Here is a 27,495-nt window from a genome sequence, read left to right on the forward strand (position 1 = left end):
GGCTTCCAAGGCAAAAGCAATCAGTGTGCGCACAATTCACGAAAGTACAATACAACAATAAGTAAAAGCAACAAAACGCTAGAACACATGAAAATGTGAAATCCGATGAAACAAAAAAATGAATAACTCATTTTAGCATTCTTCTCCTTCCGCTTGTATAGTGCACTCGTTAATTAGTACGTCTGTGTTGCTAGAATTTGGCTCAAGTTCAATAAAGTGTCCAAGCCTTTGATTATGTGCGCTTGTCTTCATTCATAGTACATTTTAACTGATTTGACGAATTAATATGTATTTCTTTGTTTTTCTAGCATTGGCAAAGCATTTCACATAATTTGTGAATTTGGTGCACCTTCGTCCCTACTAGCGAAAGAATGGTCCAAATGAACGCTAGTTTCAGAAATTGCAAGTGCAGGCGTTTATTATTAAAGATTGTACTTATACCTGCATATGTGGCAGCGCTCTTCACAGACTCCGAGTGTATGTACGTCCGGACTATGTATGTCAAAAGCCCGAAAAGGCACCGTCATATAGGTGAAAGTTCTACGCAGATGAGGGTGACCTTTTAGGCGGTTGACGTGCGTACAATGCAGTGGTACAATGCTGCAAATTATCATCATGATCATCATCAGCCTATATTTATGTCCACAAAAGACGAAGTCCTCTCCCTGTGATCTCCAATTATACCTGTGTTGCGCTCACTGTTTCCAACGTATACGTGGACACAATCGCAATCCGTCGAAATCGGAAGTCTCTGCTCTTGTAGTGCCTGGAACAAACTTGCAGTTATTATTCTATTTTACCAGCAGGGCAGAGGTTGCCTCAACTAGCTGCAATAGAGTAAAAGTAACACCACTTCAGTTGTACTAACAAACTACAATCACTCCACAGCACTTACTCGAAATGTCCGCCACAGAGTAAAATCAGCTTCACTGCACCTACTCCCCTCCGGCACAGTAGAGTTGAACAACAACACGGTTACTACTCTATTTAGAAGTTGCAGAGCACTTCTACGCTCCTCTTACAGAGTATAAGTACTGTAGAAAAAGCGTCGTATATGTGACAAGCAACTACTCTACCGATAGCATAGCCTTTAGAATTTTTAACGCCTCGGGTTTTCACAGCGCGAGGCGGTATTCCGACCAGAAGTGACATCTGTCCGCCAGCCATTACTTATTACTTATTATTTACTCCTACGACTAGCTAAATTCGTTATTGGGGAAGTTGGTTGTTCCAAGACGAAGTGCCTATTGCAAACAATAGACGTTGTCTATTGTTTGCTTTCTGCAACAGGTATATATATTTCGTTCCTAATGAATATTTTCAGTTAAATGTAGGCGCTTGTTCTTGTATCCTTCTCGGTCATGTCCTCGTTAAGTCCTGTTGTTATACATTTAATTATACAGAACAAGCTTGTCTCACTCTTTGGCGTTACTAAGGTTACATAAGAAATATTTTCCTTACCTTTGATGGTTTCTGCCAGTTTCTGTGTTATGCTACTCTCACCATTTCTTTTTTTTTCCTTTAGAACTCTAAGTTTGTACAGAGGTGAAACGAATGAAATTTTGAGAAAAATGTACGCTTTCTTTTACGACTACATATGGATTTCCATAACTTGTCGTAACTACATACAAGCTATTTCATATAGATTTGCGGTGTTTCCCAGCAAACTTAAACCTGATATTTTATTTCAAAGTATACAATTTCAATGAAGAACTTAATGACGGTGATTTCTCGCCACTCTGATATTTTATGCTTATAAGTCGAAATGCTGTGAACTGCTAAACTCGATCTGCATATAAAGGAATGATACACCCATTACAAATCTTTATTGTTGCTATATTGATATTCAGTTTAGAGTGACGCTCAACTCCGTGCTCTATGTATCACTTGAATCAGCATTCGCCAGGAGCAGGTGTAGTAGTCATTCTTTTCGCTAACTCTTGCACTGATATTTCAGGTAGGCTTTGACACCAAGGCTTGTACACAGTTAGGTTTAATTTTCCAGGACAGTTATTTCGGTAGACCATGTCGCAGTCCTCAGGAATGGTATCATTTGCGAATTGTGCTGGCTGAAGTAGCTGGCATCCTGAAAACATTAAGGAAAAAACAACTCTGGAATACAACAATCTCTTGCGTACGATACAAAAAAGCCATCCCGAAAATGTCGGGAATTGTTCGAAACTTAAACACTGTGATCACTAGTGCTCAAAATTATTTCCACACTATTAAATCGTATAAATCACCCACGTTTCGCTAAATGTACACAAAATATCTTAATTAACAAGTTGCTCACATTTATTGAAAAGGCCACCTGAAATAGACGTCAAATGTGCGTCTATCATTCCAACCCAATTCCTAAAATCCAGTCAATGTGGTAATCCGACCACGTCTGTACTTACTGAGAAAGAAAAATTTTGACCCGAATTCCCAATGGGATTACATATCTTACGTGAATGAATAGTCAGTGTATCAGGTGTGAGGCGACAGTAATGAATATTTTCCGACAGCTCATTTTTCCGAACACTCTAATGCGCTCCCCAAAAGCTGATCTTCGACGGATAGTCTAAAAAAGATACTCCGGCTAAATCCGCATGGTGCTTATCGATCGCGCGACTCCAGATCTACTGCCGCCGTGCTAAAAGCGGAAAAATCTGGTAGGCTTACTGTAACGTGACTTTACCCGTTTCCGTGGCTGGGCCCGTTCCGCGGTTGTGCTCGCTCGGTTCACATCGATGGCCGTTACCGTCCACGCACACTTCAATCGCTTGCATATTTAACGTCTAAATGCGGTCAATGGCAGCCCTGGCTGCGTTACCAGAAGTTCCTGTCAGCTTTCACCTACTTCCATCTAACTGCTCCTAAAAGCAGCAAGCCGTTCCGTTGGCGCAAAATACATTTTCCTTATAGCCTGGGTGCCTCCGGAATTGGTGCGCTCGGATTCAGTCCAGTCGGCGACCATAGCGACCATCTGAACATGCCAGGAAAGAACAATGAAACAAAATTTGCAAGCATATTTGTATATCCATCACGACGCAATGTGTGATGTGCCTTAATATGCAAACTAGATTGTATGCATCCACACCAAGCCCTTCTTGTCGTTCCCGGCATAAAAAAACGGAGATGTCATCTTTCACCCTCATACAAACCGTACTTTCATTGCTGCTTAAGAAGTACAGAGAACGCGTCCACTTTTGCACTGCTCCAAAAGTTCAGCTGGAGCAACGTGAATCACCGCGAAATCTATCATCCTGCTCAAGACGTCTCACAATGCACCATCGACGGCTGCAGAATTCGCAGCTATCCGTGCTACTCTGGAATTTATTGTTCGGAAATCATCACATTCATGGTCCATATTTTGTGCCTCGAAGGCAGCTCACCAGTGTCGAACGTGCAATTAGTCGCAGACATCCGACTACTTCACCATCACGTAATCAACAAGGGGTCACGGCGGGATTTCTGAAAATCACAGTGCGTATGACACGGCTCGATCGGTCCATGACGGGGCCCATATTATTTCAATACCCTTGTCGAGAACAGATGGAGCCACAAAGCATCGCTCTCTCGCACGCGAGCCTTACAAACGCCTCTTCCTTCCGCATTGGAATGGACGACAGCCCTTCTTGCGACAACTGTGGCTGCGAGCAGACGAGCAAGCACCTCCTCTGTGACTGTCCCCGTTACAATGTGGCAAGAAAAGTGCTCGCAACCGCGCTCGAAAGACTGGACAATCGCCCCTTTATAGAGCAAAAAGTTTTAAGACACTGCTCCAGACGGGTTTCGGCACTCAAGGCCTTAAGAGCTCTGCTCAAGTTCTTAAGGACTTGTGAATTATGCGACCTACTTTGAAAGTTGCAGAGCGTGGCATCGCGTTATTATGTGAACTTGTCTCATGTTAATTTTTTTCTTCTATTACCTTTTATTCCCTTTACCCCTTGTCCTAGCACAGGGTAGCCAGCCGGTACTTACATTAGCTAACGTCCGTATCTTCCTTTCCCTATTTCTCTCTCTCTCTCTCTCTCTCTGTGGCATATCCAACGACAGAGAATGTCTAACTAGTCTGATTATTTAGTCGGGACTATGTATCTAATGCGATATAAAACATTCGACCATGTTTTATAGCGATTAGCATTATCCTTTTTCAGCCATTCTCTGTTTATTGATCTAGATAACCTCCTTACGCCACTCTCCCCCCAAAAAAAGGTGTTCGAAGGACTTTCAGCCCATAGATTAAATCGATGAAAGACGATGCCTTCCTGAGCGAGTGAGCGAGTTAGGGGTGAAAAGAAGGTGTATGACGACCAACTCCATTCATGGGTGGGACAGCGGACTCCACAGCCGCCTTTCGAGTCAACGTCATATTCAGATTGAATATTGGAGGTGATGTCATACTTGTACACCGCCTCCCGTCTGCGCGCGATTGACGTGTAATATTGGATGGCGTGCCAGAGCATCTTCCTCACGGCGATGGCGCTACGGTATTTTTATTTTTCAGTTTTTTTGTACTACCACGGAATTTTGGTTGGCTCTAGAAGTTTTGGGCACTAGCTCTGGTTCTTTCCTTTGATTGCAAGTTTTTTTGCGCTGTATGAGAATATAAGGTGTTTGTGCCCATGTGGGCCAGATTTTCCTCGATGTGCTGTCGCAGAAAGACAAATCACGGTAGCGTCTACAAAGGCTCAATATTTGTTAAACCCCGGTAGCAGTTTTTAAAGGGCGCATATACAAGTACAAAACAGCTAGTTCCACTCACAAGAGTGCGACTGTCACATACATGAATGGAGCTAAACGCTACTAATGAAGCAACTCATTCGCGTTTCAAAGCTTTGCATCTCTTCAATTTGCGGCCTTTAGTTCGTTTGTACATGTGAAGGGAGTTTGTCGCATATAGGTGTTCCGAATTTAATTGTACGCTTTAATTTATTTGATTTACTTTCCACATTCTCGCAGAAGACGTGCCCATACACCTGTATCGTATCGTTACGATCTCTCAAGTTTTTATTTTTGGCCGTCTGCGCACAATAAATGCGGCTTCATTCCCTGTGTAATTTAATGCTGCAAGTATATTCCTCACTTACATTACCAGCAGTATTGTTGGTCGATAAGTATCTGCAGCAGCTTGAGTATTATCGACCATAGAATTGCAGAGCCGGCTGGATCAGCGCGTGCCTTTCCTAGCTGCATATGAAGCGCGTCACGCCACGTAGTCGTATTTCGCATAGTCGAGTGTCCATTTTGGCTGCTGCTGATTGGCCGGCGCTATACCAGCGAGAAGGACATGGGCTGGGGTCACACGCCTATTTCTTTCTGGTACATCAGGCGTGCCATTCAGCACTTCAGCAACAGCCGAATTTGACATCTTGGTGCACACTTATAGAATATCCCCCCCCCCCCTCCCACAAATGTTGTCGCTAGTCTTAATGAAAAATCCAGCCAAAACAAGTAGCACCAATTTTCGCGCAGCTCAAACACTGCTCTAAACCAAGCTCAAAACTCGTCACTCTAGCAGGATTGCCTTAGTTAAGCTAGAGTAAAAAAACGTGCTCCGCGCCTTCTTTATGAAGATGTCAAACATATTTACAAAGTGGAACCAACGCTTGCTGCGCACAGATCGTATTTGAAAGGTGACAGTGTTTGAATGCACATAGGTATATATATTTTTTTCAAAATGCAGCCAGTTACGATACTTTTTGATACCACGATGTACATCTCTAGCAATTAGAACACTGCCTATTTTGAACTGGTTGTTCACTTCATAAAAAAGTGTGGACAAAAAATCTTTTTCGTATGGTTATTGTTTTGTTGTTGTCTCATTCAAATTTTTGCTTGGTAAGGATAAATTTGTTAATATTGTATTTATCCAGCAGACGTGGCATCGATAAGAGTAGATACTCACGTGCATCATCAGTCGAATTTCGGTCGTCGACGAATATCATACAGTTATTTTGTGGAGAAAGGTACATAAGTTTTCTGAGCTTTGGTAGCTCAACTGAAAATGTTTGAATCAGATCATTAGTTCTTCTACGTTCCTACATAAATTGCTTACCAAAAGACATTCCACACTAGTATCTCAAATGCCATTGCAGTAGCAAATTTGCATAGTGTAGAAATTTGTGATAAGGCCAGTAGCCCATTATGAACGCGATCATTATATCTGCGATAGCTTCTGACGTCTCCACATTGCATTTACAACTCAGTAGCCGTAATTTGTACACTAATTTTCTGTATTCGATCACACAAACGATGCTTTTATAATATAATAAAAACATAAGCTTAATATATTGCCCTGCCTATTCTTTGTATTATGTTTGCAAACTCTGTTATGAACTACACTGCACTGTATGTTCTAGTCTGCAACTCTCTGTAAGTGACGGCCTGTGCTTTTTTTAGCTTTGGGTGAGGAGGAGGAAAACTTATTCGTGTTAACCTATGATTTGAAGTGATTTCATGGTATTAGATGAGCGGGTCTCTGTTGCCTAGGTTCCTCCAGGCTGCGTTGAAGCGAGGGGGCGGACACCGCACGCGGAATGTGAGTTCTCGTGCCAGTTGGTGTGCCCGCTTGTTCGGATTAAGCAGGTCCGGAAATGTTGCCCATGTGGACCTTGTGATGTGTTTCTTGGAAGAAGATTTTGTTGACAACCGTAGCTGGTTTCCTAGAGACGAGGGCCGCCGAGAAGGTTCTAATGGCTGTTCTTGAGTCCGAGTAACTGACGGAGGCTCCTTTTCAGCTTCGAAGGGCCACCACGAAGGCCATTTCTTCTGCTTCGTGAGTGAAGTTGGTAACTACCGTAGCTGCTTTGACGAGCGAGCCATGGGCGTCCACCACAGAGACCGCGTAGGCGCCTCGATTCCAATATCTGGCCGCGTCAACGAAGAGGACTTGCATTTCGTTACGTCTGATGTTGTGAAGGATTGCCTTGGCTCTCGCTTTTCTCCGCCCTTCGTTGTGCGTCGGGTGTATTTTTCTTGGGATTGGATCAACGGTTATTGCTCTCTTGGCGTTTGTGCATAGTTGCGACTTCTCTGGCGGCATGAAGAGGGGCTGTATGCCTGCTTCTAGTAAGATCTCGATGACCGCCTCTGTGAGTGAGAGCCGACTAATTCGGGCGTTTCGCTGCGCCTCAAAGATGTTTAAAAGAAGCGGCGGAAGCACTGACCCTTACGGGGTGCCGATGTTACCTAGCCTGTGATTTCTGCTTCTGATTTGTCCGACGTATATGGTCGCCGTTTCGTTATCCAAAAACGATCTTACAATCTTGCGGAAGTTGCATTTCAAGAGCGCCGTATGTAATACCGCTATAGATACTGAAGTTTATGTGCATGTTAAGAAGCTTTATCTCAGGGCTAGCTCGAATTAGCCTGTTCAGATAGTGATTTCAATAAAACTTCTTCAATTTATCAGAACACATTGACTCCTACCGACTACGGGAAGCATATTTTTAATTTATAGCTTGAAACGTTTTAAGTAATTTATCGAGAATTATTAAAATAAAAAGAAAGTAAAGCGCAAAGTATACAAATAGATAACTCTACCTGAAAAACAGAAATCGCAGTTCTCTAATAGCATCGGAAGCCAATAAATGTGTCTATTGGATGTTAGAAATTATGGTGTTTAAAGTGCTAGAACCACGATATGATTATGAGGCAAGCCGTAATGTGAACTCCGGAATATTTTGGACCGTCTGGACTTTTTAATCTGAACCTAAACCTTAGTACACGCCTATTTGCGCTTTTCACCCCATCAAAATGAGGCCACCGTGGCCGAGATTCCATCCCATGACCTCTGCTTAGCCGCCCAACACCATAGCCACTAAGCAACCAGGGCGGTTTATATAGGATGAAACGTTGGAGTAATTGTTGCAATGCTTGCAATCGTTTTGCAAAAGTGCTACACACAAATTAGTGGTACATCACACAATGATGTATATTGCACCAATTCGGACCTCTTTAAATGTCTCTATGAAAAAAGTTCCGGAATTTTGCATTGTTTTTATGATGGAGTCACACAGCTGTAAATTTGATTTTTCAGTATTATTGTGTTAGCTTGACAATTTTCTGAAATATTTCTAAAGAAATGCTTGGGATAAACTAAAAATATATTCTATGCTGCCGGTAAACTATTACGTTTACTTGAAGAAACCTCATCAAAATTGGTCCAATTATTGGCGGCGAAAACTATTTTCCAGTTTTCATACATTTCTGTGGGATATTTTGAGGAGAAACAGCGTTTTAGAAAAAGCCAATGGGGGCGAGATATTATTAGGCCCTCTAGTATAGCGTTTCTTATAAACTATCGTATATTATGCACCTTTGTAGAACCACGGCAATTTTTTGGGAGAAAGGAATATGAGTTATCTAAACCGCTCGAAAAGAAAGCCTGTCAGCTCGGCTGACCTCTTTAGTGCACTGAACTACGTCCTTTCTTTACATGACGAGTTTTATCCTAGGGATAAATTGTTCAACGCCAATTTCACGTGCTGCTCTTAAAGTTCCAGGAATGGCAGTTATGTCAGAGCGATTGTAAGTTGTAGCATGAGCTAGATGTATGTCGTTAAAAGAATTGCTTCAGAGGTTTCGCTTTCGAGAGAGCGTGGGCAAACTGGCGAAGTTTCTCATCATGTACCTTCTAAGTTTCAACCCAGGCTGTATCCAGATTGCCACGCGCCACACCCGGGGATGAGTTGTGCAATGATTCAACGACTACTATGAGAGCACTAAACAAAATTTGCTGTCAAAAGTTGGTTGTAACAAAACATTTCTACACGTCATAATAGTCAGGCCTATCATTCAGTTAAAGTGAACAATCGCGCCTTGCGTACCTGGTGAAAAATAATGTGAGTTTCATGTGAGTTTCAATACTTTTTATGATATAGTTTAGTACACTAAGGCAAGTCTGAGCACAGGGATTGCCTTTTCTCCGTTATCGTCGTGATAATATCGACCAGCGACAAGGTTCCTTGGGTGTGTACGGACGCATTCGAATGGGTTCGAACGACTGTATGGTTTGTTTATATTGTGCTGACACCACAACGTTGCAACTATTGAAGCAGTTGGACACGTGGCCAAACAACGCACTATCTGAGTTTGCGTATTCTGGGCGCTATAACGTAAAGCTATTCCAAACTTTTCTATTCCCATTCTGCAATAAGCCCTCCACTATTGGCCAAAAATGTATCGCCCCACCCCCCTCCCACTTCAACTCTCTACTACGCGACTTGCGAGAAACGACTCTGATCTTCAGTGGCACATAAATACATGCATAAATATATGAAAGCAGCTCATGAACCTTCGTTTCAAGCTGCCAAATTAAACAGGTATTTGAGACCTCAAAATATACGTTAATTAGGGCAGGAGACGAGAGGAAACAGAATAAAATAGAGAAAATAGAATAAAATCCTAAATTTTCAACGGTGTTGCTCCTTCCCTACTGGAACCAGTGCGTAAAGATATCCAGCGCAGGTTCCAGTACGCACAAGCGTTTGACCCAGCTCTTTGCAAGCAATGTCATCGGAGTCAAGTGGCACCCAGCCAGCATTGCTGTCCCAGTGTAATCCTTTGTCAAAGAGCACGCGGGTTTAACACTGGAATGCACTTGAAGACGCAGTTTTTTTAAAGGGTTTTAGGTATTAGCAGAAGCGAGTACTTGCTTAAGCACGAGAAAGATTAGATATGTTGCTCGAGGTTCACTGTAGGGCTTCAAATATCTTTTAACATACAGCTAGTGCAACTAGGAAACATTTGGAAGATTCTTTATTAACATAATTAGCTCATGGCTCTGAAGAAGCATGGATAGGTATTGGAGGCGCCATTGGTTAAGTCGATTGAGCCAGACGTCAAGTTGAGTGTTAGGTTTCGTTTTTATTAACATAAAGGGTGGCGTTATAGAGAGAGAGAAAAGGGGTGGGAAAGGCAGGGAGGTCTCCTTGAAAAGAATCTGGTTTGCTACCCTGCACTGGGGAAAAAGGTAAGGGGACATGAAAGACGGAAAGAATAGCGGAAAGAAAAAGCAATCACGGAAAAAATAAAGAGATTGGAAAATGAAGGAGGTTGGAAACGTCCACGATAACTATAGTCGGTCAGATAGCCCCCTCGAACGCGAAAACTTCAAGAGTGCCTTGACTGACTTGTGTTACAACTGTATAGGTCGGCGTTCCAGGGCTGTCTGCTCCGAAAGCAGCCTGTCGTCAAGGCGGGCCGCGGTCGCGAGTGACTGCCTGTGTGCGCTGTATCGGGGACAATGACACAGAACGTTTTCGATTGTTTCCTCGTCGCCGCAGTGGTCACATGTAGCAATATCTTCCTATCCGATACGGAAAGAAAACGACTTTGTAAATGCGACGTCAACCCGCAATCAACAAGTGCAGTTTTCTTGATTTCGGGATAGTCTAGGTGGAGGGCGAACTCGGCGGCAGGGGTCTAGTCGATGCAGAGGTGGCCGCTGCAAACTAAGTGCGTTTCACAACGATTGTGTGGCATCGTTTTCAAGCACTCGAAGTTTCGCTGCGTCATCAGTTCTTGACAGCGAGATTGGTTCCTGCGCGCCGTCTTCAAGAGCAGATCGAGCAGCTTCATCGACATGCTCGTTGCTCATTACGCCACAGTGGCTAGGAAGTCACTGAAATGTGACGTCGTGTCCTTGCTCGACTAGGCGATGAACGAGCTCTCCGACCTCTAGGACTAGTTGGTCGTAGGGTCCACGGCGTAAGGCGGAAAGCCAACAACGTAGAGCTGACTTGGAGTCACTGAAAACAGTCCATTTTTGAAGTGGTTCCTCGTGGATTTTGCGAAGTGAACTACGAAGAGCAGCATGTGTATATATGATGCCATTATCTAATACAAATATTACCGCATTCAATCAGGCTATCTTACGACATGGTTCCAACGTAGCAGCTTACATGTTGTACAGCAAAAGGCACATGAGTATATTTGTGATTACTGGGGGCAATGCCAGGTTGTTGAAAATTGTGAGGAGTGTGGAGAATTCCCACATGATTGTGGCCGTTTGCTTTCATATATGTTTGGTTATTGGCACTAATATCCCATCTTTTCTTTTTCTATATCAAGTTATTCTTTTTGGAGTCCTTTCACCACAGACGCACTAAATATCTTCCAGTCTAAAATGTCTACTGCCTGGGATACATAATAAGAGTGCTGATGTTACACTGTTTTCTTTTCACTCGAAACAAAATGAACATTGTCGCATATTGTGCATATATTGCCCGTAACATTTCCCTTCTTGTCTTCGGACAACATATAAGTTCTATGGACAAAACAGTTGCAAATCTTACTTACACGTTGTATACTGATACGTCATAGCGTTGTAGTCGCTGTGGTTTCCAGTTTTTGAAAGATTGAGTGACGTGTTGAACTTCACTCTGTATAAGAGAAATTATTATGTAGCTATAGTTGCCGTAATATACTGAAAGCTGTGATATATTGATATAGAAAAAGTTTACATTCACTTGACATATAATTGCTATCGCAATAAAATGTTTCGTAAGTATAACATGCATATTACCATTTCAGATTAGCATACGTTGCTATTTCTGTTCTGCCGTTACTGTGAAGCGGTCACGTGAGGCTATACAAGCTTTTTTTCCGTCCCAACCGCTTATATACAGCTGTAGATGCTTAGTGAATAAACTAAATTCATAAATAATCAAAGTGACGCAAGGTCACTGTTTATCGCAACTCATAGAAATCGTTCCGCAGTGTATACATTATAGCCTGAGCGCTGTTTGTGCATGTCGTCGTCGTCATCTATATATGCGACTCATCATCTTGCGTGAGTGCTATTTGCGCATATCGTCGTCGTCATCTGTACATACGACTCATCGTCATTTTTACAGCGAAGCTGTATATACCTCTACCATTCAAGGAAATTTTCTTGTTGGCGTAAGCAAAAAACGCCATAACCCATACCAGCTGTGCGATAGCTTCGCATAGCTGGGTGAGAGAGACCTGAGAGAGAGTGAAAACAGAGTTTAAAAATAGCAGAGAGAGAGATTGTGGTAGTTAACAGGAAGAAGCGAAAATAGCAGACATTGTGGTTGTGAACAGGGAGAGGCGCTATTTTCTGCAGCCCTTTAGGGAGCATGACTCAGCATCGTACAGCATAGCAGATGCGAGGTGGGCAGGAAGAGTGGTAGTGGGACGCGTAGAGCTGCTGCTGACGCCGACTGCGTTCGCGCCTAACGCCCCCGGTATCCGTGAGTGCAGCCGATGCCGATGGCGGCGGCTTGGCAGGTTTCTACCAGAGAACTGGATACTAGTTGCTTCCGAAAGACTGAAACGAGAGCTAGGGAAGCTACACAGAACATCGCCAAGAAATCCTGAGCGCCAGAGAACTAAGTGTGTGGGGTTTGCCACTACTACTTTACTAGGCTTTCCGCGGCTCCGCTGGTCTCTGGTGTTTGCGGTAGCAGAGCAACGCTTTTTTTTTTAGGAGCGAAGCTCCTTATGGCGGCACCCGTTCCGTCCCCGTCGTCGTAGTAGTAGTGTGTAACCAGTCTGAGAAAAATGAGAAAAAAATTCCGGAGTTGTGTCCGTAGCGCAGAATCGAACCAGGGACCCCTCGCTTCCGAGCGCGCGGCGTTAGCCCACTACGCCACGACGCTTTTTGTTTTTTTTCTTTATTGCATTCGTACAACAGTCAACCACGTAGTGACAAATTCATAATTTTAGAACTGTTTCATGTGTAACAAGCCTTCCATACGGGGCACCCAATCGGGTACACACTTTTTCACTTTTTCCATTTCGAGAAATGAAATGAGAGACTCGCGAAAGTACTCTATTGCAGGGCGAGCATCAACGTCTGCATGGCGAACAGCCATGCGTGACGTCCAAATACTATGCAGAGCCATTAACATAGTAATATCATATGGAAAACCATCCTCGTTGTCAACCATTAGGTACCTTATTCCCTGTGCATCCAAAGGGAAATCCTTCTTTAAGGTCCTTTGCAGGACATCCCAGAAGAACACCCCATCCCAGCATTCCAGGAACACGTGTTCAATCGTTTCAGGTTTCCGGCACAAGAAACAGTGGTCACCCCACGGAACGAAGAATCCCTTATCAGAAAGCCAAGTCTTAACTGGCAAAACTCCTGCATGTAATTTAAAGAAGGTTTTCACCCCAGGACGCACAGGCATGCTTTTTACACGTTTCAGCACCTTGCGCCACTACACCACGACGCGCACATAGACACACGCACCACGATGGCAATAAATACCCAACATTAACGAAAGGCCTCGTTTCTAGCGCGTTTCTAACGCGTTTGTGCTAGCGTGTTACGGCCCGTGTAAGAAGCTGGTGTAATAAGACGCTGTGGCCTCTCCGCCTTACCTTCAACGCGTTTCGAACGCGCTGCCCAAGGCGGTGGCAAGTCAAGATCATGATAAGTGGTTCTTGAGGGAAAGGGAAAGGTTGGCGCTATCTTCTGCAGCCCTTGAGGGAGCACGGCTCAGCGCCAGAGTCAAGATCAAGTCGATGAGCGTTTATGAATACGGGGGGTATACTCTCTCAGCAGTCATGTGATGGCGTCGGCAAACGCGGTGCACGTTCCGGCATGTGTAAATGGCTGCGTAAGACGCTGTGGCCACTCCCCCTTACTAGAGAGTACTGCACGTTTCTAGCGCGTTTGTGCTAGCGTCCACTTAGGCGGGAGATCCGATGATTCCCTCCGGAGCTTCGCCCACTCATCATCATTCACCCCGTGGATATGCTGTGATGTTTTTTTACTCGGGTGGTCTTCGGCTCTGTCTCGGGCGGCTGCTCTGAAATAAAGGCATCTCATCGGTCAACGTCCCACAAGTGGTGGATTGTGCTTCGATTCCCACGTCCAAGAAGACAAGAGAATCGCTCGCTCAGGCGTCGCTCTCCTTCACCATAACAGCCATTCCTCATCGCCCTTGCGTGCTGCTTCCCATGTTGTGGACACCCGTTCGAAAAACTAGAGGCTGCAGTTTTTGGACGAGATACAGCATCGTATCGAACTGTCATTATTAACAGCGAAGTTGGTTAAGCCAAACGTAATTTGTGGTTCGTGGTGCGTATCAAGAAACTATTGAACAAAAAATGTCACAGTTTCGCCCTAAGGGCGAAGCAATGAATGCGATAGCAACACAGCAATGTCATACGAAGTAAGGTGAGCGGCTTTGGTAGCAACAACACGCAGAACTGTTGTCGACGCCATCGGCGTTTTGCCCGCGTTAGCTCAAAATGCGTGCGGCGTTGGTGACTGTTGCTGGAGCCTCTGATATAAATAGGCACTTGGTGCCGCAGCTAAACGTCGCCTCCCTTCCCTCCCCCTCCCCCACGGCCTCTCGCGCGTCCGAAGAAGGCGCGTTTGCTCTACATATATGGTGATTGTAAAGGAGAAAAGAGACGCCTACTTCTGCAGCCCTTAAGCGAGCACGGCGCAGAACGCGCGTTTGTTCTCCGCCGTGCGTTCACTCCCCGTGAAAGACGCGCCCCTCGCGCCCTTTCACTCGCACATACAGCGTTCGGCGCGCGGCGACGATTTCATCTCCAAATGACGTCATACGGAACCTCACGGCGACGGCGACGGCGACGGCGACGGCGACGCCGACGGCAGAAATCTGCTTTTGAGTGTCCATATAATTGCTATCGCAATAATAAAATAAACTTTCTTGCCGAGGCCGGGATTCGAACTCGCGTACCCCCGGTCCCAAGGCGAGCGTCGTAACCACTAGGCTATAGAGCCACGCTTTCAGAGCATGCATTTATGCGAACCATACGATTGCGTTTGAGCGTCATCGTCTTCGTTCTCAGCTGGCGCGTTCGCACACTCGTTCTCTGCGAGGTGAAGAGGTTTTACACGCTATGAGAGCGAGAGAGAGAGAGAGACGCATTCAAGGAGCGCGTCTGCTGTAACGCGTTGTCGGCATTGCAACGCGGTGCCGGTGTTACAAGCTGCGCTATGTAATGCGCAGTGACGGCCGTAAGTCCGAGACGCGTGAAAAGAACTTATCATTGTCATGAGTAATGAGATGAAAAGTTCGCGCAAACTTCCGGAAAATGCTGGGCTACGATCGTCCAGCTTAGCTGTTTCAAGCGTTGCGCGGCCGAGTGCAAGGTTATGCGTTTTTCCTTTTGCTCGCCCTGCCAAGTTTGGATGGTGTTTCTGATATTCATCGCGAACTGTGCTCCCGTCTGCGCAACGTGAAAACGCCGTATGTTGGTCCGGTTATACGTGTTGTCAATGACACTTCCATTTCCCCTACCGGACAGTACACAGCTCGCGTCCTGATAGACGGCATTCGTCTTCATGCACAACTTGCTGTGCTTTGGACGTGCGCTCCTCAGGTGATATTAGGGCCGGACTTCCTGTCCGCTGCTTCTGCACTAATTTCATGCGGTGACCCAAAGTTGAGATCAGTGACACCGAGACTTATCCCGTTTTCTATTCCCCGTGTCCCAACCTCGTTGCAGCAGCGGATTTTATTATACCACTAGACAAAGAACGTATTCTCACCGTCGAATCAAGAGACATTGTCGACGGAGACGCATTGGTTATGCTTTCTCAGCGCTGCATTTCTCGAGTACACGCCATCGCCTCTTGCTTCGTCCGGTTATCACTCGTGCCTCGGCTATACCAGCCTTGCTGCCTTTGACACGGCTCCTGAACCATTACTACTGCCGGAAGGGTCTACTGTCGCTAACCTGGCGGACGTTGCGCCAATGTTTGTGGTCACTGCTTCGCCTACCGCGTCCTTCACGCATTGTGCGCCCGTAGAAGGCCAGTCTGACGCTATTAAGGCCACCTTGAGTGCAGATCTCAATTCGGCACAGACCAATCTTGTTTTGACGTTTCTTCGTGTGGCTTGAGCCAGACCACTGTAACTACTCATCGAATCGAAACAGACAGCTCTCGTATCACCGTCGCCCGTACCGTGTGTCATGTTGTGAACGAAGAGTTGTAGATTAACAAGTGAACGACATGCTTACACACAACATTATAAGACCTTCAGCAGGCCCTTAATCTTTTCCTATAGTTCTTGTTATGTGCGCTTTGCATTGATTATAGGGTGCGAGCTAAACAATATTACCCGTGAGGATGTTTATCCAATGCCACGTATCGACGACGCTTTGGATACCCTACGAGGTGCCGGGTATTTTTCGAGCCTCCACTTGCGCTCCGGATATTGACATATTCCGATGCATGAGCAGGATAAAAAAATAATGCGTTTACTACACCTGATTACGTTGTCGAGTTTAACTTGATGGCTTTTGGACTGTGCAAAGCGTCACTTACGTTTGAACGTATGATAGATACAATACTCCATGGCTTAAAATGGAAGACCTGCCTTTGTTACCTGGACGACATTGTCATCTTTTCGTCGAGTTTCTCCCAGCCCCTACAACGTATAGACAAAGTTCTCACGTGCCTAGCAAAGGCTGGTCTCCAACTGAATGCGAACAAGTGTTGATTTGCAAGCCGAAGCAATAAATTATTGGGCCACGCCGTCAGTAAGCGTGGTATTCAGTCTGATCCCGATAAGATCGCTTCAGTGTTGCCATTTCAGCCACGAACCACACTTAAAGACCTCCGCAGCTTTCCAAGACTAGTGTACTACTTCCGCCACTTCTTCCGTGACTTCGCCATTCCTCTTGACAAACTTCAAACTTCGAGTGCGTCTATTGTGTGATCAGACGTCTGTGAATTAAGCCACCTTCCTGACTCTCAAGCGATGTCTCACGTCCGGACAAGTGCTCCGCAATTTCGATGCCAATCGCCTCTACTATTCCACACAATGATGCAAGTGGGCATGGAATTAGCGCTTTCCTGCTGCAGTGAGATCAGAAGTCTGACGAGCAAGTCGTGGCTTATGCAATTTGTACTCGTTCTCCTGCCGAGCGAAACTTTACCATCACAGAGCAGAAATACCTTGCCATTGTGTTGTCAATACAAAAATATCGACCCTATCTTTACGGCCGCTATTTCACAAATGTGACCGACCACCATGCGCTCTGTCGGTTGTCGTCCCTGAAAAACTTGTCGGGACGCCTCGGCCGTTGGGTACTGCGCTTGCAGGAATATGACTTCACGCTCACGTATAGGTGCGGCAAACAGCATCAAGACGCGGATGCTTTGTCGCGCTGCCCGTTGTCGCCAAACACCCATGCTTCGCCTTCGGTCTGCACGTCACAATCCAGCCAAACGTCCAAGCACACGCCCAGTTGCCCGGTGCAGCCGGTTGCCTCATTTGCCTTTCTTCCGTCTTCTAAGCTCGTCTCACTCCAACGTACTGATCCATACCACCGTAACCTGATCGGCCGACTCACTGGATTAGTACGAAGCCCCAACAGTCGCTTAAGACAACTTTTATGTCTTAAACTTCAAGGTGGAGCGTTATTTCGATTGATTTACCATCCTTCCAGTTACCGATGTGTCCAAGTAATACCTGGCTGACTTGGACTCCAAGCTTTAGAAGCATTTCAAGACGACGCGTCGGCTGGCCACTTGGGCTTTCAGAAGACTTACGACCGCATCAAAACGCGCTGTTTTTGGCCTGGCTTTTTCACCTCTGTTACCAAATACGTTGGCTTCTGCGGGTCACGCCAACACAGAAAACGCTCGACATCCCTTCTAGCCAGTCCTCTGCAGCCTCTACCAGGCCCGCCCACCTGCTTCGTATGTGTGGGCACGGCTGCGGCCGTGGCACAGGGGTTCAAGCAACCGCGCTGGCAAACAGAGAGGAAAAAAAGGGAAAAGCGCGATATTAAGAAAAAATCTACCCAGAGCGCGTTTCGAACCCCCATACGCATGGTCCCGAAGCGAGCACCGTAACCACTAAGCCATACAGCCGTGCTTCCAAGGCTTGTATTCGTGCGAACCATATGATTGCGTTCGAGCGCCCTCGGTGAACGGAACCACCTATAAACGCAATACGCGCGAGTGGCGCAGCGTGGCGCCAGCGGTCAAACGCTGTATCTACTAGCAAATGGAGTGTTGCATCCCGGCAACGATTGCATTCCAGTATCTCTTTCTGCCATCGCTCTTCGTAGGCACATTGTTCCTCGGGAGTCCGACCCATAGCGGCCTCCCCACTCTGTGCCACCTCTGTGTCTAGTCTTAAACAGCTTCGATGGTCTTCTACCTTCACAGCGTGCAATTTCCATGTTTTTTTGTTTTTAGTTGGGTAATATTTGCGATGGGAAAGGTGCGAGGCAAGGTCTTCAACACAGGGCCAAGAGCCTTATTTGCAAGAAATGGACTTGCAAGCCGGAGGCAGAATCTTCTGGCAGCACCGTAGCATATGCTGGACGCATCTAGTCAGCACGAGGTTTCCTGGTTGGAATGACGGACAATTGTGTAGTTGGGAAGGCGAGCTGAGGTTAACCTGGTGGGGGCGATATGGCCAGCCGAAGTCTGAGTCAATCCTTACAAAAGAGCTCCGCTGCGTTGCGGCAAGCAGGGCATTGGGCCGCGTTGCTTTGCAGCCAGGAAATCTTTCGGAAGCCTTGCAGTTCTTCCATTGGTGAGGTTGAACAGTAATTCCGGTATGATTGCTTGCGGGGACGTGTTGAGTGGGTTCCCATGACGGGAACTGAGGTTTGGTGACAGAATGTTCTTCACGGTACAGTTCGCGCGCTCAGCGAGGCGTCTTGTTTGTGGTTACTGAAGGGAGGCGGCTGCAGATTGAATTATATGCTTAGACAATTGTTTTTTTTTTGCCCCTTCGAATTAAAGGTTGTGTCACAGTCAGTGATAAGTAATCATGGTGTTCCATGTCGAAAAATGATACATTCATTCAGGAAATGCAGGGAAAGTTGAGTTCAAGAGTAGGGATTGCTTTGACTTCGTTTCCCTTTGTGAGGTAGTCCGTGGCTAATATGAGGAACCAGTTATAGCGCGACACGCGCGGCAATGGGCATACGTAATCGAGCCCCACAACGTCCAAAAAGTATCTGGAGGAGAGTTCCATGTATGACCAACTTCCATGTATGACCAACCTTGCATTGCAGAACTTAGCGGGAGACATCGTTGTGCTTGCCCAGACACCAAAATATTTCTTTGATGTCAGCCAGCGTCTTGCGGAGCCCGAGGTGAGCGCACCACTAAGTGTCGTTACACTTACACAGTACAGACTGTCGCATAGTCACTGGCACGACTCGCAGGTGCGACTCGTTCCAAGGATGCTGGTGACAAAGTATGGCCGTCCCACACAACATACGAGATAGCCAGGATTTCGCGATGATGCTTGCTTCGGAGTACGCACATCGCGAGATAGACGTCGGGCTCTATCAGCAATCCCAGAATCTTCAAGCTTGGCGGCTTGTGTTCTAACACCGCATACACTGGTGATGGGTCGCAAGCAACTACTGGGTTGCGATACAGGTAGTCGGTGTCTTGCTGTCGAGAGCCGCTGAAATGTCGTACGGGAAAATGATAATATCACAGCTTGAGAGCCCACCTGGTGAACTTATCCTTAAGGATTTTTTTTCTGAAACCACAGAAGGGCGACATCAATTGTGTTCTGCAGTGCAGTAGTGCGACAGAGTTCTGTCAAAGAGATGGCCACAGAAACCTCAAGTTTTAGGAGTAGCATTAGACCCTCGGATTTCTGTGAACGGCTTCAAGTACTTCTAATCTAACGAGGAAATAACTGATGCAGTTGTTGCCGCTTGCACAATTGCAAGAACAGACGGAGTTTCCAGGCTTGTAGCGGTTCCGAGGACCAAGTCAAAACGATATATTACTAGTACAATAAATACACAGAAGAAAGCAGTGGGGCAGGCTGCATTGCGAATTATCCCCTTGCCTCGAGTAAACCATGTATTCGTCAACAATGTCTGCCATGAAAAACACCTTGTTGTCCCAAATCGTAGGCACACAGGTTACGGATGACAATACATAGTGATGACGGGTTATTATGATGACCGAATGCGAAAGCGGTGATAATTCTTGATCTTCATATGTATAGGTGCCGACTTTTTTGCACACACGGCCGATAATCGCGACACACACAGCCTCGTCTTTAGAGTGCCGACTTGTGATGTTGCTAGGTTTCGCTACGCGTGAAAGCGATTTTTAAACACACAACGCACCTCGTTCACAGAAGAACGATTAACGGGAGGCGCTCGTTCGTATGACACGAGCAACATGCTTTATTGGAGATTTCGGGAGTGGATGGAGATGGCGCTGAAGCCGGAAGGGCCAGCTAAATGGTACAGTCTGTTTTACGAATTTTACGAAACTCCAGACCCACTCAGATATTGAGCACCATTCACAACCTAGTATACCTCACAAGCAGAGATTTCGCTCACGGAATAGCAGCTTGGATGTCTTCCCGAACCTGGACACATTTAAACCAGTCTTCGCCGAGGTTCTTCAGCGTAATTCGAAGAGCCGGGGGAAGGTGTGCTCGATAGACTGAGACAGGTTCCAGAGAAATGTACGTAAAAAAACATTCCGTGAGGAAGCTGAAGGCCGCCCCGTGTCCACAAGTATGTCAACGTGTGTCAGATTTGCGTGTTGCACTGGCACTGTAGGCATATTACGCAAACGGGCCCAGCGAAAGAAGAGGGGCTTCAGACGATATCTGGGATCATACCCTCGGCAGTCCGCGTGGTAATTTCTGGAAGGAAACGTTGCAGGGCAACAAAACGTTGCAGCAAAACGTTGAAACGTTGCATGTACGGTTCCGGAGGAATCGTACATTCCCGGGCAGTCTCGAGCAAACTGAGCGGCGTCGTTCTATGTGTAATACCAGAAGTTCGCTGAAGCACAACGGAGCACGCCAAAAACAACATTGCTTGGCGCTGGTTAAAGGACGGGTAAATGTATGCATGGTGGGCCATCGCCATGCCTTCCACTGTCTGCGCCTCAAGAGCGACTACAAGAGCTACTACTGGTACGCTTCCCGGAGGAGTGAGCCGGGCGAAGCGTTCTCTGTTGCTCTAATCGATACCATAGATAAAGGTGTTCGTACCAATAACACTTATGGCGACGCTTAGGCAGCCTCCAGTGCATTTCCCGAGATACTTTCGACATATGCGGTGAGCTCTAGGACGTCACGTCAATTTTTCAAGCGACCCTTGTATACGCTAGCCTGCACCGGCGATGTAACGCTAAAACTCTGGCTCCAGCAGCGGCTCGCCGGCGCCGGAGCGTGAGTCATTAGGCACGGTGCCAGCTGTTTAGGCACGCGCTCACACACGTGCGCAGCCAGTCAGAGCCGTTTCGCTTCCGCCGTGGATTGAAAGGGCAGGAAAGGGTATCGCGCGCGCTGCACCCGCTTCGTTTCCGTTCAGTTCAGTCTTGGAAAACCGATGGGACGGCCGCGCACTGTGCATACCCGCGAACAACAGGCAGCTCTCGCCGAGTGCCGACGGGAGATTGTCCGTGAAAGGGCGCGTCGTCTACGGGCCGATCCTACCGTGCGAGCCGCTGAAGCTGCGGCACTCCGCCAACGCCGAGCAGATTACCTGACCTTCCATTGGTCACAGTCAAGTTACTCACAAGAAACATGGCCGGCAAACACAAGGTGTACCCGGAACTAGCTTCGCTTACCCACATTTGCCGGTGGGGGAAGGGCCAATTAATCTTTTCGTGCATGTTTCAGCTGGGTTAGGCACAGTGGATGAAGGTGGCCATCGTCAAATCAGGTCACGAGCGCATACGCCAAGAGGTAATAGTCGGAACAGTTGGATCCCGGGATATTACCGGGTGCGCTGGGTACTTGAGGACCCGGCTTTGAATGGCCATCGGCATTAACAATCTCGTTCGTTTGTCCAGGCGCGTAGCATCGTCCACACGAAACCCTTTGTCAAGTATTTAGCACATTTATTCCAGGGTATCCGATTTGCGTCTTACACTGGGGATGAAGCAGTTAATTTCCTTAGTCACTTTGCACGCCGACCACAGTTACTTGGCCACTACCACCTTCTTGAATGTCACGAAATGGTTTGTTTTCAGGGTGAGGTAAGTGTTCGTGGCCAATTATCATCTGAGACAAGGACAGTTAGGCGCTGCCAGTGGTGATACGCCTCTCAGACGGTTGAATGTCTCCAGCTCGTGCAAGTCGTCATTAGTTGGAGCACTGAAAAACCTATTATGGCCACTGGCCAGTAACTTCAGGTGGCAGGAGCAAAAATCAAGCTTCCTGAGCACGATTTTATTAGGATCCTAAGTTAAGGATTTGCATGCGCCCACAGTACCTGCGCAACCCCAAATCATCTGATTACGAACATTAGTGACCATGCGACCCTGAATATTGCATCCTTGTTTCGACTATCTAAACTTATGCGCCACTATCTATGCATGCGCCACCGAGAAATAGAATAACAAACAGCCACACGATGGTAAAAACATTCTAAAGCTTGGACTTGTGTAAGTACTGGCTAGCATCAACACGCCCGATCTCATCCAAGTATATTGGCATTATCGAAGCCAAAGTAAATAAATTATTGAGAGCGAAGATTGTTTAACGTAACTATGTGGAAATATTTGAAACGAGTATACCGATTGTTTTCTGAAATATCGATGCTATTCCTCAAGTGATTATTATTTCTTCAAGTACCTCGCACATCCGGTATACAAGGCGCTCGATGGGCGGAGAAGCTGTGCAAGGGTAGCCAACTAGAGCTAGTTTTGCATGGATAACGTTCCCGCGTTTTTATGCATGCTTTTCTATGCATCACACTTTTCAATACCATCTGGGCCGCTGGGTATCTTCCATCTAAATGGAAAGAAGCTATTGTCATCCCAGTTTTAAAGCACGGTAATGATACTTCATTGCTGACCAACCACCGTCCTATAGCGCTTACGAGCTGCTTTTGTAAGCTTTCTAAAAAAATGGTCAGTCGCCGTCTTGTTCATTTTCTAGAGTCGAACAGAATGCTTTATGAACAGAATGAACAATGTGGCTTTAGGGAAGACCGATCTACAACTGACCACCTCGTGCGCATCGAAGCAAACATCCGTGATGCATTTGCACACAAGCAGTATTTCTTGTGTATATTTCTCGATATGGCAAATTCGTACGACACCACATGGCGGTACGGTATATTATGAGACCTGTCGCATATGGGCATTTGAGTGAATATGCTCAACACTATAAAAAGCTACCTGTCTAACCGTACATTCCGGGTCAGAATTGGCAATGTATTGTCCCGTGCATTTGCACAAGAAACTAGTGTACCTCAAGGAGGCGTGCTCAGCTGCACGCTCTTCATTGTTAAGATGACCTCACTCCATGCATCGCTACCTCCAGAAATTATCTATTCTGTCTATGTAGACGATGTACAATTAGGCTTCAAATCTTGTAACCTCGCAGTTTGTGAACGACAGGTACAGCAAGGCCTGAAGAAAATCTCTAAATGGGCAGAAGAAAACGGATTTAAACTTAACCCCCAGAAAAACTCCTGTGTTCTTTTCACAAGAAAGCGAGAGGACTAGTCCCAGATGCCAGTATCGAAGTGTCTGGGCAACGAATACCTTTGCGCAAGGAGCGCAAGTTTTTAGGGATTGTGCTTGACGCAAAAATTGACCTTCACTTCACACATTAAATATCTGAAGGCGAAATGCCTAAAAACAATGAACTTAATGAAAATTCTCTCTTATACAACATGGGGAAGTGATAGGAAGTGCCAATTGAACCTCTATAAGAGCCTTGTTTGATCACGTTTGGATTGTGGTGCCATGGTAGATAACTCTGCAGCGCCGAGCGCGCTAAATATACTAGATCCTGTACACCATCTGGGTATCCGTCTAGCCACAGGCGCCTTCAAAACAAGCCCTATTGAGAGTCTATACGTCGAATCGAATGAGTGGTCCCTTCACCTGCAAAGAACATACTGCAGATTGACATATTTCCTCAAAGTACAGTCTAACTCTCCACATCCTTGTTACAAATATATTAACAATACGACATGTGCTCCGCTATTCCATAATCAGCCCTCAGTGAGAGAGCCTTTCTCAATACGAGTCAGAAAACTTTGCATTGAAATGAACGTCCCAATCCTCGAACATTGCCTAATGGCTCCAGTAAAGCTGTTACCGCCGTGGCACAAATCGTTGAATGCGACACATCATCTGTAGAGGTAACAAAACACGCCTCAGATGCGCACATACATACGCACTTTCGAGAGCTTCAGTCAAAGTACACCTTCCCAGAATTTTACACAGATGCATCAAAGTCACAAGCCGGCCTCTTACGCGGCTGATGGCCCATCGTTTTCAGAATCCGACGTTCTACATCCTGAAACCAGTATCTTCACGGCAGAGGCCTATGCAATACTGTCGACTACTAAACACTTCAAGAAAGCAAAGCTTCCAAATGCCATTGTATTCACATATTCTCTAAGTGTCGTCAAAACTTTGAAATCGCTACGAAAAAAGAAAAATGCTGTAATAAACGACCTCTATTGACTGTTCTCCAATATGTATACGCTTCTAACCAACAGGTTGTAATATGTTGGGTACCTGGGCACAGTTGTATAGAGGGTAGCGAGCTTGCAGATAAAATGGTAACCTCCATGGCAACAAAGCCTAGCAATCTGGTAATACATGTTCCTGCCACAGACTTGAAGCCATCTTTACGCAAGAAACTCAGAAACTATTGTCAAGACTTATGAGATGAGCGAACATTGAATAAGCTCCACGTAATTAGGCCACATTTAAGGAACTGGCAATCAGTAACAAAGTCACGACGATCTGAAGTTCTCTTCTGCCGCCTCAGAATAGGGCATACATACGGTACACACTCATTCCTTTCAACTGGCGCTGAACCTCCACTCTGTGGCAGATGTGGCGAAAGGCCAGGGAGTGCGAAAGGCTGACCGTACTCCACGTCTTGCTGGAGTGCCGGGCAGCAGAAGCTGAGCGAAGAAGATACTTTCCTTTGGCATACAAACGAAATATCCCCTTACATCCGATACTGCTTCTTGGCCCAGAACCTCTGTTTGAAAACAAGGCAGTCCTGAAATTTTTAAATATGTTGTGCTGCATGTTATTAACCCGAGACATTCGTAGCCCTCCCTCTATTTAGAGGGAATTGCTGCGAGCGCACTCTTTTGTAGAGCACGTGCCTCCAGGCCCTTGTGCTCAAGGATCTTCGTGAGGCGTTAGTGCTAGTGAATCGGCACATTTTTCTTTCTTTTTCTTTCGCCTTATTCATTTTAGAATATATATACATATATATATATATATATATATATATATATATATATATATATATATATTTTGGGATCGCTCACATCACTCGTCCTTGACATTACGTTAATACTTGCGTATTTCACATACCTTACGGGTAATATTTTATGCGCCTATACAGCCTCGTTACATTTTACTTTTCTCATTCACTGCGTCATCGATTTCCCCATACCATTTCCTGGCGCTCTTTGGCCATCCCTGGCCCTTGCGCCAAAAATAACGCATGCATCATCAAGGGATACTTATATGAGCATTGCGTTCAAGTACCTAAAAGCTGCGCCAACTTCTTCCACTCGTATATCTCGGAGGACTCTACGAAACTAAATTATATTGTTGTACAAATAATGAAACGAACGCTGGAGAAATGTGTGCCGTAAATTTCCATGGCTCTGGTTTAGTCAGCGTCGCTTGGTAGGTTTTCAAGCTCTGGTACTACAAAAAGCCAAATTGTTCGTGACCGGAATTATATAATGCCGCCACCAGTAAACATGCCCAATAAACATGCCAGTGACGCGGCGACTGAGCATGGTTTACACTTTTGTTGCGATTCATGCGCTTAAATTTCAAAAAACATATTTACAAATTTTACAACGGGATATTTTCTTTATTGAATGCCGAAATTGTCAATCCCGCCAGAATTTCTTCCTTTGGAACCAAACATATTATTCATAGTGCTTTTGACAATATGCAAAGCTACCTATGAACGGAAATGTTTCTCGCGTATATTTTGGACCAATGAACGAAAATATACGCGAGAAGTCTGCTTGCGCTTCTTTTTTTTTTGTCTCCACCGGGCAAAGAGCAGCTAGTAGATTGGAGAAAGTGCGCCTTTTTATCGCATTTGTGAGTAGTGTGTTGGTCGAAGGAATGGAGTTAGCTTCCGCTCACTACAAGTTGAGGGCATATAGTAAATGAGCAGAAAAGCGCTGCCCCAATCACGGAAAAGAAAAAAAAAACATTGGTTCTCCTGAAACCCATCAGATATATCGCCGTAGAAGCGGCGCACGAACATGCGGGGGATTGAACAAAGAAATTATCATTGATACCACAAAGTTTTTAAGTTTTAACTGCGATAGAACTGATACCTGGGCTAGTTCGCTAAAAACACTTTAGAGCTAAGGCTCCAGGCACACATGCGATAGGGATAGAAAAAAGAACTAACAGCACCACATCAGCGCTATGGCGCTGTGGTCTTCTTTTGGGGTCACGCGCCCGTGTTTCGCGCTGCAGAATATTTCTTCACTTTTGCTGCCAAATGGCTTAATGTACTCACATTATTGTCATGTTGGGTACTGGAACAACCGCAGCTAATTCAAAAATGTAATGTGTGTCGTCTTTTTTCTCCATGCGCTGTGCGCTATCGCACAATGGTGGCAAGGTCGAATTGAAGTTTTGTATTTTCACATAAAGTCTTCCGTCAATACCAACAGCCTGTAAAAATACAGCACACAAACGTAAATAAAACCACTAGCACTTCTAACTGATCGAAGGACACGCAAATGCGTTTTCTGATTGTCATATAGCTTTCTTTTTCTCTTTTTGAGATGCAAGGAAATTAGGTCAAAGGTGTACGTACTATAGAAAGTGCACTAATAGCTACTGGCTCAGAGTAAATGTAATTTTCCAGTAGCTCGTAACATTATCCGACTATCCGACGCACCAAAGATGTAACTTGGAGGTTCTTACCTGACGGGCATACTGGTAGCAAAAGTATTGTTCTTCTTCTTCAAATAGCTTTTTTGTAGAGTCTTTCTTGACGGTACTTCCAGAAATTGAGATACACACACTCAGAAGTAGCAAGGCACGAAGAATAACCTTTCCACGCCATCATAAACTTCAACCCTTGAAAGACTTCTGTGAAGGCAGCGACGTTATATACAGCGTTTCCTTCACCAACCCGCGAGCAGTCATTCTTTTGATTTCTTATATTTTGCCTTTGCTTTATTCGGAGTATTGACCTTATCTTTACGACACTGGTTTTTTGCGGGAGCATACTAGCCAAGAAATAAAAGCACCAAAATTTTGTCTTCGTCGATTGAAAAATCCACTTCTTCCTTTATGTCTGACAGCGAGCGTCCTTTCTTTTTTGACGCACATCCACCGTCAGACTTGACTCGAATAACCAAAACATGCCTTAAAGAGCAAGCATGAAGAACCTTCGAACGAAAACTTGATGAGTTGGCTGCGCAGCAAACAGAAATCTACGCCTCCACTCGCAGTAGAAACAAAAAAAAAAAAACGTTTAAGGCGTCTATATACCGCAGTTAGGACTTATTGTCCTGCAGTGAACTGCGTTACTGTGTAAGCAGTTCCTCATT

At 45.6% G+C, this 27,495-nt stretch overlaps 1 protein-coding gene and 1 long non-coding RNA gene across 3 annotated transcripts in view; both read right to left on the reverse strand.

Annotated features, from left to right (window-relative positions):
- LOC119432548 (neprilysin-4-like) overlaps window positions 1–27,495 on the reverse strand; it is an 811,607-nt gene that overhangs the window by 303,303 nt on the left and 480,809 nt on the right. The gene's annotated exons all lie outside the window — the stretch shown is intronic.
- On the reverse strand, window positions 1,812–27,032 carry LOC119433755 (uncharacterized). Of its 2 annotated transcripts, none has more exons than XR_005188447.2 (5): window positions 26,864–27,032; window positions 26,451–26,608; window positions 11,290–11,372; window positions 5,894–5,986; window positions 1,812–2,086 (listed from the first exon to the last, which is right to left on the reverse strand). It is a non-coding gene; the product is annotated as an uncharacterized LOC119433755 (long non-coding RNA). The 2 variants fall into 2 exon arrangements; XR_007464484.1 differs by having other exon boundaries at window positions 11,290–11,365; window positions 26,447–26,608; window positions 26,864–27,031.

This window comes from Dermacentor silvarum, chromosome 11 (genome assembly GCF_013339745.2).
Source record: "Dermacentor silvarum isolate Dsil-2018 chromosome 11, BIME_Dsil_1.4, whole genome shotgun sequence".
NCBI lineage: Eukaryota > Metazoa > Arthropoda > Arachnida > Ixodida > Ixodidae > Dermacentor > Dermacentor silvarum.